Raw genomic sequence first — 18,364 nt, forward strand, 5'->3', positions numbered from 1 at the left:
TTAAATGGAAAATGAAAAATAGGTGAAACAAATCATTTATAAAGTTATTTTACAATAACATCGCCTCCACTCTTGATAGGGTAATTAGAAATTAGTAGTGTAACAAAGAAACATGGTGATCACTCATAGGATCTTGGAAGACATTATATTCTAGTTTTCGATTTAAAGACATTACATCTCTAGCTTTCCTGCCCTTATTTTATTTTTGCAAGGCTAATGACATACAGACTATATAAAATATTTACTCAAGTTTTCCACACATGACACTATGACAACAATTACTAATATAGATTAATATTTTTCTGTTTTTAATAAACAGAACCTCTTAAGGGGCACAAGCTACTAATTTTTCAAATGATAAACATTTTGGCAAATTAAAAATTTACAAGTTACTGGTTTGAAAATTAGAAAAAAACATGCATGCAGTTTTTATATTTACTGTTCTTAGCAGCATATCATTCAATTACCTTGCAAAAAAAAACAAAATTTATTGATAAATGAAATAATAGTAATCTGAAGGGAAATAAAATTGTAGTGATGAATGAAATAATAAGGATATGTGTTAACAGCCTATTCATAAAACATAAACCAAAAGAAATGTTACAACATTACAATTCAATTAGATACATCAATTTTTATTTATATTCGAATTATCATGACATTCTTTTCTAGTGTTACAAACTCTGCATTGCATCTTAATATCCACACATATCATAATATTTCAGATAATAAATGGATTGAAGATGTTGAAGGAGAAGACAGGAAGGGTTTGGGTGGTATTTCCAGCATTTGGACGCTCCCTTCCAACATTTCCAAAACTTTATGCATTGCTGGTTGATGCAAAGGGTCAGTTTGTATACACCATAAACTCACCACTGTCATTTTTCTTACCATTTCTTCATCAATTTCATTTTTAATACACCTGAGTCCAAGATCCTGATTCAATTCAAGACGCTTGTAAATCCAGTGTGGAAAATATAACTCGCTAGAACAATCCACTTCAACTTTGATGTTCTTTCTTCGACCAACCATTTCTAAAACCATCATTCCATAACTGTAGACATCCGACTTATGTGACACCCCACCAAAATTTCTGGAGAACATTTATGGTGCAATATATCCCGGTGTTCCCCTCGTGCCAAATACGGATACAATGCTTTCTTTTCTTGGACATATTTTAGCAAGTCCAAAGTCAGAAATTTTTGGACAAAAATCATCGTCTATTAATATATTATGAGGTTTTATGTCAAAATGTAAGATTCTAGTGTTGCAGCCTTTGTGCAAGTACTCTAACCCATGAGCAACGCCAACTGCAATGTCATACAATGTTTTGCAATCCAATTGACGTTCCTCCTTCAATGGATTTTCCTTTTCATATATAAACTTTTCAAGAGATCCATTAGGCATAAATTCCTATATTAGTGCCTTTTTAGAACCATCCAAACAAAACCCTAAAAGTCTAACAACGTTGACATGCGAAGTTCTACTTATACTCGCAACTTCATTAATGAAATCTTCACCTTTTGATTCGCTTAAAACCTTCACTGCCACCATACACTCGTCGTGTAACTTTCCTTTGTATACACTTCCATACCCTCCCTGACCTAATTTGTTTTTGAAAGAGTTTGTTATTTTCTTGATATCTGAATAATTGTACCTAGCAGCTGGAAGAGGTCCACGTTCCTTCAAAAACTTCTCAATAATTTGATGGGTTGGATTGTCCTTCATGAACAAAAGAAATGTGGGAGGGAATATCTTTTTCCTAAGCCTGTAAGCCAACAACATCAGCGTTGCAACTCCAATAGCCGTCATGGCTGCTGGTAAATTGTAAAGGTAAATTGTAAATTATTTGAAATTTGAAATGAAAGCAAATGTTGTGTTAGAAAGTGTCAGATATTATATTGAGCTTGTAAAGTGAGGGTTGCACGAGTTATATAAACACTCCACAAGTCATATCTCTAAGCAATGTGGGACTAAATCCACCCCTTCACACCCAACACAATTAAGGTGTTGGAGGCTGCAATGAAGGCAACCCAAATGCGGATGGGGGCGGACCGCAATGAAGGCGGAATTTCCAACAGAAAGTAATCTCTACAACTACACAAATGCAAACCAACAAATAGTAAAAAAAGACAAGTGTCATCCTATAAGCAACTCCACATAGGATTTTACCTTTCATGTTTAGACAAAAATTTATCCTCATTTAGGCAAAGTTTTCAAATTTGATCATGGAGGGAAAAAATGTGTGAAGAATTGATCAAAGGGCCACACAATTGGGTCGAAATTGCAAGGCCCATTGTGTTTAAGCCCAAAACGGACAAAAAAAAATTGCTGAAATGAAAAAAACAAAAACGCAGGCACAGTAACGTCCCTTTCATTTGCTTCATTGTCTTCTTATTTCTGTCATTTTCTTCACACCTTCCCCAAAACACCCATTTTGGTGAAAATTGTTTCTCTGCACACATGTTGTTGGAATCAATTTCAAATTTCAAATTTCAAATTCTCCCTCTCTTCAATCTCATCCCATAACTCACTTAGCTAACTTTCTTTCTCATGTGTTTCAAATTTCAATTTCAATTCTTCTCTCTTCAGCTCTCTCATCCTCTCTCACAGCAAAAATCGCTGAAGATTGTGAACTAAGTTAAAGGTTTCAAATCTCTTCTCCAAACAATATTTCCTGATTTGTATTGTGAATGTTTAATGTTCTGTTTATTTTTACAGGTTAGATTCTCTTCTCACCCAAATCCTTCTTTCAGATTTCATGTCTTTCCCCTTCAATATTTCAATTTCTTTCTTTTCTGAAATCCCTAATTTTATTCAATTCTCTTTTTTTGTTTTTTTTCCGGCAACAGACAAGTAACGATGATTTTGAATACAAGGAAAATCAATTGAAGTGGCAATGGAAGGAACCGCCATCAACAAGGACACACCGTCGGAACCGCCATTAGCAAGGACACATAGCATGAACCGGTTCAAGTGGTATTATTATTGTTAATGATTATTTTATTTTTTTTAATGGTGTTTTGGTTTGATATTTTTGCTTTGGATTTCATGACTAATTAAATGCATGTTCAAATTTGGATTTCTTCCTTTCATGTATGCAAAGACTATCTTAATCCAAAGCTAAAAATCCCCTGATTTGTTTTTATTGGAGTATTTCATTTGAAGGTTTTTCTCTTTGATAAGAATTTTTATATAGATATAATGTTGTTTCAATCCCAAATGCTACTGTGGTCTGAGGGTTTAGTCAAAGATTATGATTCAACTTCATTTTTTTTTAATTTGCATATATATTATGATCCCAAATGCTACTGTGATCCCAAATGGTTTTCTTTAATTTGTTTGGTTTTCTTTAATTTCTTTAATTTATTTTTGTTTTCTATTTTGAGCAAATGGTTTTATGTTTTGTGTATCATGGTTTGTTTTAGTTTGTGACTTTTCGTTTCTTGGTTTGCAGATAGTTTTATTTACAAGTGAAATTATTTGAGTGAGTTGTGTTTTAAAGGTAATGAACATCTTCAGGTTAAGTTGTTTTTTATTATAAAATTGAGGACATATTTAGTAGTTTTAAATCAGGTTATAGTTTGTCTTTTTTCTATTTAATTTTAGTTTTACATGTTAAATCAAATTGAGTATGTACAATTTATTCTTTTTTTTATCTTCATAAGCATAATGATTTATATCCATATGACTACATTAGGTAAATATATTGTTCCATAAAGTATCACAGGTTGAAAAATGAAACTTTTTTTCCTATTTGCCTCTTTCATTTGTGACTACATGAAAAGTTTTTCTTCTATTTTTAGATTAGCATTAGCATATTTTTCTATTTGCCTCTTTCTTTTTTTCTTTTTTTTTTTAAATATTGTTGCTTAGTTGTCATATTTATCAGGACTTGTTTCTATCTTTTAGCTAATAATCCCTACTTTTTAGGAGTTGTTAGTGGAATTTTTTTCTCCCCTGCAACATGATTGATTTGTTTTGTTAAATTTCAGATTTTTGTTTTAGATTTGTATAATTTTTAATTTGTTTTATTAGTTATTTGTAAACTTTAATTGAGGAGAAAACCAAACTGATATACCATTACTTTAATAAGATTTTTTGTTTCAAAAATTTTAATTTCAAATTCAATCTAAAAACTTTTTTATAAGTAGTAAGTTAGTTTGATTGAATAATTGACCCAAAAAAAAAGTTTGTTTGATTGAATGTGTTTTACAAATTTTGAAACTAAATATTTGCATATATCCACTACAATCACCAAATAAAAGTCTGACAAAAAAAAGAAAATAAAAACTAAAAAATCAAAAACAGGAAAGAACCTTTCTCTACCCTTCCTGCTTTGATGATGTCTTCTTTCTCTCCATCTTCAACAAAACTTCCATTTTGGTGAAAAACCAAAAGTGTTCTCTACAAACTTTGACTAATTTAACGATGCTTTCAAGTTTGTGTTAAATTTGGAATGCAGAACATGACAGATTTCTCAGTATGCTTTTAGGTACATTCTTTTTGTTGTGGAGACTATATAACTATATATTGCTGAAAGCATCATTATGTTCTTATCTGATGTCGAACTGCGGGTTGTAGATGTATTTTACGACTTTTTAGTGTGATGCGTAGATGTAGCTAAATAATATCTTTAGTTCATTTTGGAGGTTTCTTGATGAATGTTGTTATCTCATTTGTCTATTTGCTTTGCTTATTTTTGTTGCAGAAACTTTTTTTTTGCTATTTTTGAGGGCTATAAGTGGGCTATGATTTGAATGGGGAGAGGATGCTAGAGTTGAGAAGTGGAGCTAGAAGGTCCAAGAGGCTTGGAGATCTTCAGAATGGTCCATGACCTGTTGATCAAGGAGAGAATTGGGCAGAGCCTTCGCAGGACAGAACTAGCAGGAGAGTTTGAGGTGGAAGAGGATAGCTTCATGAATATAATCCTTAGTCAGTACTATTTTCCCTTTGAATATGCATTGTGGACTTTGAACAACTATTAATTGTGTCTTTTTATGACTATTTTTTGTGATGCCTTTATAAGTGGATCAATTATAGTTTGATATTTTTAATTACTTTTATTTTGATTCCTTGAATTATTGTCATTCCTTGATGGTGAGGTACATAGCTTGATTGTATTTGAAAACTCCTCATTATGCGGTTCTTTAATTCCTTGATTTCTCTGTTATTGTTTGTCCAAGTTCACAAACCTAGCGACGACAAAGATCGATGAAGCAGAGCACACGACTGCAGCGAAGGTAAGCACTTCAGATCCATTTTAGTTTTTGGATTCCAGATTTATTTTCAATTCATTTTCGGATTCCAGATCTATTATATTTTTGTTCAATCTATGGTGATGTTGCTTCTTACTCTACTGACGTTGTTTATATATATTTTTTTTTAATGTTCAATCAGATATTGCCGCTTATGAATATGAGGAAAATGTATGTAATATAACAGAGTATTAGCTTTAGTTTGATGGATTTGAAGGGAGATGTTCTCTCTCATTATTTGTTATATTTCAAACCCATTTGATTGAATATAGTTATTGTTATTTGTAGTGTGCTACATATATAATTTTAAATTGGAATAAGGCTTGCCATGTAAAAACTTGTGGAACCATGTAAAAACTTCAACTTGGAATAGGATATTGATATTTTGTCACCTACAAGAGGAGTGGTATATAAAGAGCAAATCATAAACATCAAGGTAGAATTGAGATTCATTTTATCTTCTGATTACTATTGTTTTTTATTATGAAAGGTTATTTTCTTTATTGTGAATCTTATTTACTATTCATCAGGTTTCTAATGACATCTTTTTTTGGTTTCAGATCTAGCCATTCATGCATGCACAAATGAGTTGATAGTATGCATTTTACTGAGTTGATAGTATGCATTTTACAGAGGTAAGCTTTCCCTTTGATTAGTTAATAATGCTGGTAGTAAAACTGAACTTCAACTTTTATTGGTGCTACTTTTTGTTTTGCAAATATAAGTGGATCACTTATAGTGTGATACTTTTTGTTTTGAGAATTTGTTTTAAGTGACTCAAAGCAATGGATGATAGTATGCATGTGCATTATTCTTCAAGTATTTATATCTTAAAGACCTGTGAGAAATATATGTAGATGAAGTAAGTGCATTATGGGAGGATTTAAATCGAATTCTACACACTCTACATTTTTCAAGTTCTATAAACAAGTAAGTGTCTTCACTCTTTGACTATGATTTAATTTTTTGTTACTTTGTTCGAACTTTTTAGTAAGAATGTTTATGTGTTTGCTCTTTTGGACAAACCACATTGACCTTCTAACTAATTTGGGTGTGTTTCATTTTTTATTGACTCTGAATTTGTTTGCTGGATTCTTCTCCCAATCATTTTTTTAACACATTCATTTTTTTATTAAGTATGTTTTGTTTCAAGTTAGCATATTTAAGTTAGAGACTACATGTGGTACATGTAAGGGAAATTGGAACTCGAAAAATTTCATTGGTATAGTGTAAACATTCACGTTGAAAAGGAACAAAGAGTAGTAGGCAATAGGCAGTACCTGTGGTCTCATGGTTTGGATTCTATTATACTTTAATGCATAAGAACAACTAACTTTTACCGCAAATTGAATCCGATATAAATGTCTGACTCATGGATGCTGAAGGGAAGGAATTCCAAATCATACCAATCTATGGAAACAATTTTGTAGAAGGAATTATAGGTCTTAAAAGTGAAAGTTGTTAAAGGTATGTAGACTTATTTTTAATTCAATTTTGTTACTTCTGTGATTTGTGTGTCATTATAGCGTGTTATTCATATCTTATTAGAAAGACTCAAGTGTATGTACAACAAAAAAAAAAGAATGGCTCAAGTATTCAAACTACATGGTTTGATTATCTTTTGTCGAAGCATTCCTTAGATTTTAACTACATTTGTCTCATTATAGTGTCTTCTGCATGCATAGTTTTTATTAAGATATATATCTTATTATATATTTATAACTTATTAGAATTAGAACGACCCACTTCTTCAAACTACATGGTTTGGTTATCTTTTGTCGTAGCATTCTCTATAGTTGGTAATTATTAAGTCCATAGTGCTTCGGTTTTTTAAGCTTAGACACTCTTATTTGACAAAAGTGTTAATGATGAATTCTTTCACTTTAACTTTATAGTTTCTTTCCAATAATATAAGTATTTTCTTATTGTGTATTATTTACTAATGCTATTTTTATTTTTATTTTTTACAGATTTGGTTTTACATCTAAAGGAGATTGTGAGCCGAAATATCGATAGGGTTGCAAAATGGGTTTTTAACTTCCAAAGGATTTATCCATGATAATACAATGTTTAAAAAGGGTTTTATATAATTTAAGTTTACCGTAATGGTATTAACTTTCTTTAGTTCATGAGTTTTTCTCTTAATGGAATTTGAAAAAATTTCTTGAATGAAAATAAAAATGACATTAAAATATAACATTAAGTTTGCTATGTTATAGTATATCCACTACATAAGTATGAACACATGTTGCTCTTTTTTATTTTGCAATGTGTTCTCAACTTCATCTCATACAACAAATTCTCATTAAATAACATACCTATAATAATCCAGTTAAAGAAAAGCAAGAGGACGAAAACATAAGGAAACTTGACATAGATTAAGAGATTATCAATGTAATAATAAACATGAAAAGCAATGTTGCGCTAAGAACTAATGTCTTAAATCTCAATTTGAATAAGTATTTCACCATCAAATTATGCGAAACACATTGGATCAAAAATCACAATGTATATGAATTTAATATTAATTTTCAAATTTTATATCTCTGAAAAATTAAGAAACATTACATTAATTTTTTAATTGAATTTATAATTTCATAATGTAACCGTGTAATATGATATATCTTTTACCATAAATAAATTTTAAATTTCGTATCTCTCAAAAATGCACGGGGACTGTATGATTTTATGTAGACTTTATTATACGCCCTATGTTTTGTGTATCCATTTTTGTCTATCCATTCAAGATTACATTAATTTTTTAATTGAATTTATAATTTCATAATGGTACCGTGTAATATGATATATCTTTTAAAATAAATAAATTTCAAATTTCGTATCTCTCAAAAATGCAGGGGGACTGTATGATTTTATGTAGACTTTATCATACGCTCTATGTTTTGTGTATCCATTTTGTCTATCTATTCAAGATTACATTAATTTTTTAATTGAATTTATAATTTCATAATGGTACCGTGTAATATGATATATCTTTTACCATAAATAAATTTCAAATTTCGTATCTCTCCAAAATGCACGGGGACTGTATGATTTTATGTAGACTTTATTATACGCTCTATGTTTTGTGTATCCATTTTTGTCTATCCATTCAAGATATATTACATTAATTTTTTAATTGAATTTATAATTTCATAATGATACCGTGTAATATGATATATCTTTTAAAATAAATAAATTTCAAATTTCGTATCTCTCGAAAATGCACGGGGACTGTATGATTTTATGTAGACTTTATCATATGCTCTATGTTTTGTGTATCCATTTTGTCTATCCATTCAAGATTACATTAATTTTTTAATTGAATTTATAATTTCATAATGGTACCGTGTAATATGATATATCTTTTACCATAAATAAATTTCAAATTTAGTATCTCTAAAAAATGCACGGGGACTGTATGATTTTATGTAGACTTTATCATACGCTCTATGTTTTGGGTATCCATTTGTCTATCCATTCAAGATTACATTAATTTTTTAATTGAATTTATAATTTCATAATGTAACCATGTAATATGATATATGTTTTACCATAAATAAATTTCAAATTTTGTATCTCTCAAAAATGCACGGGGACTGTATGATTTTATGTAGACATTATTATACGCTCTATGTTTTGTGTATCCATTTTTGTCTATCCATTCAAGATTACATTAATTTTTTAATTGAATTTATAATTTCATAATGTAACCGTGTAATATGATATATGTTTTACGATAAATAAATTTCAAATTTAGTATCTCTCAAAAATGCACGGGGACTGTATGATTTTATGTAGATTTTATCATACGCTCTATGTTTTGTGTATCCATTTGTCTATCCATTCAAGATTACATTAATTTTTTAATTGAATTTATAATTTCATAATGTAACCATCTAATATGATATATGTTTTACCATAAATAAATTTCAAATTTCGTATCTCTCAAAAATGCCCGGGGGCTGTATGATTTTATGTAGACTTTATCATACGCTCTATGTTTTGTGTGTCCATTTTTGTCTATCCATTCAACATTACATTAATTTTTTATGAAATTTATAATTTCATAATATAACCGTGTAATATGATATATGTTTTACCATAAATAAATTTCAAATTTCTTATCTCTCAATGCACGGGGACTGTATGATTTTATGTAGACTTTATCATACTTTCTATGTTTTGTGTGTCCATTTTTGTCTATCCATTCAAGATTACATTAATTTTTTAATTGAATTTATAATTTCATAATGTAACCGTGTAATATGATATATCTTTTACCATAAATAAATTTCAAATTTCGTATCTCTCAAAAATGCACGGGGACTATATGATTTTATGTAGACTTTATCATACACTCTATGTTTTGTGTATCCATTTTGTCTATCCATTCAAGATTACATTAATTTTTTAATTGAATTTATAATTTCATAATGTAACCATCTAATATGATATATGTTTTACCATAAATAAATTTCAAATTTCGTATCTCTCAAAAATGCCCGGGGGCTGTATGATTTTATGTAGACTTTATCATACGCTCTATGTTTTGTGTATCCATTTTGTCTATCTATTCAAGATTACATTAATTTTTTAATTGAATTTATAATTTCATAATGGTACCGTGTAATATGATATATCTTTTACCATAAATAAATTTCAAATTTCGTATCTCTCCAAAATGCACGGGGACTGTATGATTTTATGTAGACTTTATTATACGCTCTATGTTTTGTGTATCCATTTTTGTCTATCCATTCAAGATTACATTAATTTTTTAATTGAATTTATAATTTCATAATGATACCGTGTAATATGATATATCTTTTAAAATAAATAAATTTCAAATTTCGTATCTCTCGAAAATGCACGGGGACTGTATGATTTTATGTAGACTTTATCATATGCTCTATGTTTTGTGTATCCATTTTGTCTATCCATTCAAGATTACATTAATTTTTTAATTGAATTTATAATTTCATAATGGTACCGTGTAATATGATATATCTTTTACCATAAATAAATTTCAAATTTAGTATCTCTAAAAAATGCACGGGGACTGTATGATTTTATGTAGACTTTATCATACGCTCTATGTTTTGGGTATCCATTTGTCTATCCATTCAAGATTACATTAATTTTTTAATTGAATTTATAATTTCATAATGTAACCATGTAATATGATATATGTTTTACCATAAATAAATTTCAAATTTTGTATCTCTCAAAAATGCACGGGGACTGTATGATTTTATGTAGACATTATTATACGCTCTATGTTTTGTGTATCCATTTTTGTCTATCCATTCAAGATTACATTAATTTTTTAATTGAATTTATAATTTCATAATGTAACCGTGTAATATGATATATGTTTTACGATAAATAAATTTCAAATTTAGTATCTCTCAAAAATGCACGGGGACTGTATGATTTTATGTAGATTTTATCATACGCTCTATGTTTTGTGTATCCATTTGTCTATCCATTCAAGATTACATTAATTTTTTAATTGAATTTATAATTTCATAATGTAACCATCTAATATGATATATGTTTTACCATAAATAAATTTCAAATTTCGTATCTCTCAAAAATGCCCGGGGGCTGTATGATTTTATGTAGACTTTATCATACGCTCTATGTTTTGTGTGTCCATTTTTGTCTATCCATTCAACATTACATTAATTTTTTATGAAATTTATAATTTCATAATATAACCGTGTAATATGATATATGTTTTACCATAAATAAATTTCAAATTTCTTATCTCTCAATGCACGGGGACTGTATGATTTTATGTAGACTTTATCATACTTTCTATGTTTTGTGTGTCCATTTTTGTCTATCCATTCAAGATTACATTAATTTTTTAATTGAATTTATAATTTCATAATGTAACCGTGTAATATGATATATCTTTTACCATAAATAAATTTCAAATTTCGTATCTCTCAAAAATGCACGGGGACTATATGATTTTATGTAGACTTTATCATACACTCTATGTTTTGTGTATCCATTTTGTCTATCCATTCAAGATTACATTAATTTTTTAATTGAATTTATAATTTCATAATGTAACCGTGTAATATGATATATGTTTTACCATAAATAAATTTTAAATTTCGTATCTCTCAAAAATGCACGGGGACTGTATGATTTTATGTAGACTTTATTATACGCTCTATGTTTTGTGTATCCATTTTTGTCTATCCATTCAAGATTACATTAATTTTTAATTGAATTTATAATTTCATAATGTAACCGTGTAATATGATATATCTTTTACCATAAATAAATTTCAAATTTCGTATCTCTCAAAAATGCACGGGGACTGTATGATTTTATTTAGACTTTATTATACGCTCTATGTTTTGTGTATCCATTTTTGTCTATCCATTCAAGATTACATTAATTTTTTATGAAATTTATAAGTTCATAATGTAACCGTGTAATATGATATATGTTTTACCATAAATAAATTTCAAATTTCGTATCTCTCAAAAATGCACGGGGACTGTAAGATTTTATGTAGTATTTATTATACGCTCTATGATTTGTGTATCCATTTTGTTTATCCATTAAATTTAATATTAATTTTCAAATTCTATATCTCTACAAACCGCACGGGGACTGTAAGATTTTATGCAGCCTTTATTATACGCTCTGTGTTTTGTGTATCCATTTTGCTTATCCATTAAATTTAATATTAATTTTCAAATTTTATATATCTAAAAAATGCACTGGAGCTGTATGATTTTATGTAGCCTTTCTTATATTTTCCTTATTATATGGTTGTATTATGTTAATAATTAACATTTGTCTAATTGGTTATATTTAAAAAATCTTATGTCATTATTTAATCATATAATCTTGAGTGCTGTATTTAATCAGATAAATATTATCCCTCTAATCTAATGACAATGTCGTATTATATTTAGTTTAATTTATAATGATATCGGGATATTATATGAAATTATTTATGTTTTAAGAACCTTGTGATGTTTTATTATGGTTTGAACCATGTGTTGTTTTATTATATTTTAACTAGGTGTTCAACCCGTGCGTTGCACGGGTTTGATTAGAATGTTTTAAAAAAAAAATTGCGTTTTATAATAAATTGTATTGAAAATGATAATTTTTTTAGATGTGTTGAATTATTCTTCGATTATAAAAGTGACTTTTAAAATATTTTTAATTTTTTTTCTCCATTCAAGTGAATCTATAATATAGATAGATAGATAGATAGATAGGTAGATAAAAATTGTTTTAAACACAGACAATGTGTCATTCAGGTGTATATAGAAATTAATAGAAGTGCATTCGATTAGTGTATTATATTAAAAATTTGTTTTATTAATCTTATTTTTTTTGGGTTTGATTTATATATCTTCAAATTAGTGTAATTTTTATTTTAATGTATTTTTTGTTTTTATGAAAATATAGTGGATCATTTTAATACATTCTCTATATCTATCATTCTTTGTATCTCTCTATCTTTATCTTAATTATACTTCAATCTCATTATTATTTTATATGAAAAAATGATTGATACTTGTCTTGACCTTTAATTTATAAGAATAAGATGACATGTTAATTAATCGTAAATTATTTTGAAGTATTAATTTTTTTATACTTTAAAGAGACTTTTTATATTAGACTAAATATTCAAAGAACTTTCGAAACAACTTTGCATGCATGTGTAGTGTAAATAGTATTTTATAGGGTTATTAAATATATTTTTAATCCTCTAAATATATTTCAAATTAAAGTCAAAACACTATTAAAATGAAAGATGTAATCTTCATATCAAAGTCGCAATATTACCAAAACATTTCATTGTCATTTTGCTCGAATAAATTTGTCATATCGTTGATCAAACAAAACGATGAGATTATGAGTTTGCTAAGCATGCGAAAAGATACTGCACTAAAAATGAATATCTTATTCATTTTAATTTTGATCGGTTTGATATTATTTTGGCAGCTTACGGTTCACATCATGAATTCACATCGACTTATCATAAAGAAAAAAACTTTGTCATAAAGACATACTATAGTATAGTCTACTAATATATTTTTAAGGATCGACATTGACTTATATCCACTATCCTCTCTATGTTTCTCGCATTTTCTCTCTCAATTCTCTATAACTTTATCTTAATTATATTTCAATCTCTTTATTATTAATAATAATAATATTATTATTATTATTATTATTATTATATAAAAAATATAGACACTTGTCTTTGACCTTTATAAACTCAATTAGTATTTTTAGGTAAATATATAGTGTTTTTATTTGACAATACAAAAAATAGACATTTAAAGAGCTTTGAAATCAATTTTGTCAAATTTTATATTTGAGCTAGACTTCAAAAGAACATTTTTAATAAAAGAAAATATTTTTTAAAAGAGAAAATAAATCATATATGTTCTAATATTCTTCAGATAAATAAGGGATTTTATCTTAAACCTCTAGCATTTATAATCCTCAATTCATAATACCTTTTTCTTTTTTCCTTATGAATTTGATAAAATAAAAATAAAAAACACAAAATGAATAAATATGGCTAATGATGTCAACTTAATATAAAGAATATGTAAGGGCAGAGTTATCCTTTCAATTATACTAATAAGTAATCACCACTAACTCTTCTTTTCCCTCAATTAATTGGTAACAATCATTTGTTATTCTTAAATATTGTCTCTTTCATTTCTACTTCATTTTTTCCTATCATTATATTATAATAGATTTCGTTTACCGAAATGAAAATTCTCTTTCTACAATTGCATTTGCATGTCCGTAAAGGTTAGCTATTATATAAAAATGTAGTTGTATTTACATTAAAAATTAAAATTTTATTTTATAATTTGCCCAATTTTTATATAATAGAGTAACTTTAATTAGTTCCTACCATGCCATCATAACCAATGAAGAGCCAAGACATAAGACAGACATGAAAGAGAGGGAAAAACTACAACACATAATTGAAAATGCATCACCGAAGAGTTGTTTAGAGAAAATGATAAAGACCCAAAATCCAAAATTTGTACCACAAACATGTAGTAGCCTTGTATGAAATCATATAGTTATATACACAACAGTTAAGGATAGAAAAAAAGTACTTCAAAGGTTGGTATAATAAAGTTATTTTTAAATTTAATAGGAAAATTAATTAAAATTGTAACTGTCCAACTATTGTAAATTAAAATTTTACATGAATACAATGAGTGAGTAAATAACCATAATTAAGAAATAAGAGTTAAGGAATATAGAAAAAATAGTATTGCAAAGGTTGGTGTGAGAAAGTTATTTTTTAAAAATCCATCTCTACATAAGGCTAAATATTTTTAAGATAGATTTCAACCTCATTAGTTAGACAAAAAGTGGCTTCTCTGCACGGATTAGTTTGACAAAAAGTATGTTAGTACCACATATACTAAAGCTCTCAATGACAATATTTATTGTTGACATAGATGTTTGGTCTATACCATCAAAAACAATAGAATGAGATCTTGTCATAACCGTATAAACTTCACATCATATTTAACATGAATTTCTCAAAAAGCATCTGTTAAAAAGTCAGTACCACAAATATACTTTATAAAAATTGATTTTAAATTCGGTACCACACTTACTAAAGCTCCCAATGGCTATATTTCATGTTAACAATAGATATATAGTTTATACCTTCGTAAGAAACAATAGAATAAGATCATTACAAATGTATACAAATATTATGTTACAAATTAAAATTCTAAGTAAATTATATCTCTTCAACATCTCAAGAACTAAAAACATAAATTACAAAAAGGAAAAAGAGAAATAGTATATTATCTCTTCTGTCACCTTTCAAAGATGTTCACTAACGAAAAATGAGATACAGATGCGCAATCTGGTGATCTGCAAACACAAAAAAAAAGAGTCAAATCATTTTATTTTAAAATGTTATGCATCAAAACTAAAAGCAAAATTGCAAAAATAAAAAGAAATGGGTTTCAATGGAAGACATGAAGGTGTTCTCTAATTATATGATCTTTCAAACCTTATCAGTTACATATATGAGGCAATTAGAGGAGCTAAACAATTACATAACTTTGACTCTAAAATGTATGTATATATCTTTAAATGTTTTGCGTGACATCTTTGATTGGCAACCTTGTTTCGTCCTACAGCTCATCAGCTTATGTCAACCTTGTTTCATCCTACTTCTTCATTGATTAGATTTAGCACCACACATGAAGTGAAAATTTGTGAAAAATCATTTCGTTCAATGCAAAGAAGGAAAAAACAGTATATACAATAACTTTAGTAGAAATGAAGAACAAAATAAATAACTTTAGAAATACCTTTTCATTGATTAACACCACAACTGAAGTAAAACATTATTTCTTTCAGCCTGAAAATGAAAAGGAAAAAAAAAGTGAGAGAGAAATCAATATACAACAATTTTAGTCCAAATGAACATAGTAGTTTCAATAGCATCATGGAAAGGTGGATGGTGGTGGCTATATATAGTGACAATGAATCTGAAAAATTGTGCATTAAATATTTTCATTTTGTAAGTTATATTTGGAGGAATGTTAAGAGATAGATCTAATTAGTGTAATTAAAGAGTTGGAGAGTGTTTTAAGTTTTTAAGTTCTAACAATCTTTTATTTTTATTTTTTTTAGAATTGAAGCAGTATTTTTTTTATGGGAAGGGATGCATAATAGACTAATGCATTAAAATATATTAGGATTGATTAGTGTAAGATAAAAATTCATTAAAATATTTAATTAGTGTAAAATTAATGCAATAAATTAAGAAAATGGGAAGAAGAATTTTAAAGGTCAAGAATGAAAAACGTGAAGAATTTTTCTATTTCAAAGAGTTATATAGTCTATATATTATTATATATTTAATGAATAATGAGAAAGTTAATTGAGGGTTACATTAGAAAGTACATATAAGCATGCAATGTAATGATATATGACACATAAACATCAACTATTGCTTAGAAAAAAGAAAAAAAATGGGAAGCTTTGTTAGGCTGTCACATCAGCAAAAAAAAGTTTGCTTTACAATTATATATTGATATTGATTAGTATGAGTTTCAAGTTCTACTTTAAAAATCATGTGTTGTATTATTGATTGACCTATGTCATTATTATTGTACTATTTCGTATTATTCGATTATTTTTAGGTCAATGTTTGATATCTTAATATTATGCCTAATTATTTATCATGGTACTAACAATTAAAATATATAACAAATGCTTGCCCGTGCGTTGCACGGGTCGGATATCTAGTGACTATACATATATAAACAATGGGTCATGCTACGAAATGCCCTAAAAGATAAAACTTTATGTTAAAGAAACAACTTTTTAGAATTTTTAGAACTTGACTACAAAAAATTTCAATAAAATACTACTATATTAGGTTCCTTAACAAGTTCCCTTAAACAAAATTAGGGCATTTTCCATAAACAAAATTTGCATTTTTATGTTATCTGGACTAAATTTTGGCTTTCTACTACAAAATTTGCATTGTAAGCATATTGATGAACTTTCACATTCAAGATAAATGAATTAAAAGTCGTGTGCTGAAAGTTATGTAAAACATTACCTATACCCAGTTTGACATTCCGGCTCAGACCTTTTTTCTTACTAACTGTGCCTGCAATTAGAGGAAACAATTCAGATTTGACATATGAAGATAAATTTGTGCAGAGAAAAATATGTTGCCATGCACGGTGGCTGTATTAGTATACCTTCGGCACAATAAAACCTTCTGTTGCTGTCAAGTTGGCACCGCCCTCTTTGGTTATAGTGACAATATGAACATTCCTTTGTTATGCTTACTTGAGTTGGGATATTAGCAGTTGCGAACGCAAAAGGGTCATCACCGTTGGCAAAGTCTTTAATTGGAAGCTGGACATTTGTACAATCTGTAAAAGCACTCTGAGATGCATTATCAGCAAAGTCGTAAGGCTGGTAGTAGAGATCATAAAGAGGACACTTTGTATACTTATGCATATATGCTGGAGGTTTGACATGAAGGGTACGGTTGCACATGAACAAAGTTCCATGAGTTTCCATATGGAAAGAAACAAAGTGAGTGGTGGGAGGGAGAGTATAATTATATCTGAAAGCTTCACAACTTTTGTTTTGCAGCAATTTGTAGAGATTCTTGTCTCTAAAAACAGAACTACAAGTAGCATTACCACCATGATACTCAAGAGGATTTACATATTCAAACTTCAACTCAAACTGTTTCCCTTTATTCTCAAATTGGATCATTTTGGGCGTTAGTGGAGCATCACCACAATTAGGCATCGGCAATAAGCCACAGTCCGGGCGTTCAGTTGTAGTGAAAGGAAAGCTGATATTGCCAAGATATCCACAACTAAATGAAGCTGGACAATCTTCTTTGTATCCATTACCAAGTAGCATAAGGTGAGAAAACAAAATGAACAGAATTTTGTAAACTAAGACCATCACGAATCATCCAATAATATGCTTATGAGCTAAAAAACTTTATATATGATCATCAAGCTGCTAAGTTGACTTGGACAATGACTAATCAGTCCCCGTTGTCCCACTATTTTTGTTGACTTGCGTCTGTCTTTGGCTCAAAGTTAAAGCAACAAATAAACCATTTTCCACACTGCACTTTCACTACTTTTACTTTGCATTTTCCACAATGCATTCTACCAACATAGTGTGGGAGACTTATTCAACAGGTTTTTTTTTTTTTGGGTTACAACTTATTCAACAGGTTTGTTAAATTTAGTTAAAAAGATTTGTCTAATTCGTAAGATATTTTGAGATTTTGATGGATAAGGAAAAATATGTAAAACAAATTATTTTAATACTATCCATCAAAATATTTCTTTTTCTTTTTTGGTAATTATGAATTTCAGGTGAGTTGATAGTGAGTTGGGTCAAGAGGCTCAAAGACTCAGAGTGCTAGCATAAGGCGTTGAACTCACGCCCTCGCGGGTTATGAGTTAACCTCCTCCGTTGGCATCCATCCAATTATTTCTACCGGAAACAAACCCCTACGCTATGCAGGAGAAATAAAATAAAAAGTAAAGACAACACAAGGGTATACG

At 28.5% G+C, this 18,364-nt stretch overlaps 1 long non-coding RNA gene and 1 pseudogene across 5 annotated transcripts; one reads left to right on the top strand and one right to left on the bottom strand.

Moving 5' to 3' along the window:
• Positions 1-560: 560 nt before the first annotated feature.
• Positions 561-18,095, bottom strand: LOC123901197 (annotated as a pseudogene).
• LOC123901248 lies at positions 2,093-7,427 on the top strand. 5 transcript variants are annotated; one of them, XR_006806668.1, is made up of 9 exons: positions 2,093-2,647; positions 2,853-2,979; positions 3,458-3,505; positions 4,712-4,935; positions 5,187-5,243; positions 5,401-5,694; positions 5,819-5,893; positions 6,116-6,725; positions 7,229-7,427. It is a non-coding gene; the product is annotated as an uncharacterized LOC123901248 (long non-coding RNA). The 5 variants fall into 5 exon arrangements; XR_006806670.1 differs by having other exon boundaries at positions 5,547-5,694; XR_006806665.1 differs by having other exon boundaries at positions 5,187-5,694.
• Positions 18,096-18,364: the final 269 nt, after the last annotated feature.

The sequence above is a fragment of the Trifolium pratense genome, linkage group LG1, assembly GCF_020283565.1.
Source record: "Trifolium pratense cultivar HEN17-A07 linkage group LG1, ARS_RC_1.1, whole genome shotgun sequence".
Taxonomy (NCBI): domain Eukaryota; kingdom Viridiplantae; phylum Streptophyta; class Magnoliopsida; order Fabales; family Fabaceae; genus Trifolium; species Trifolium pratense.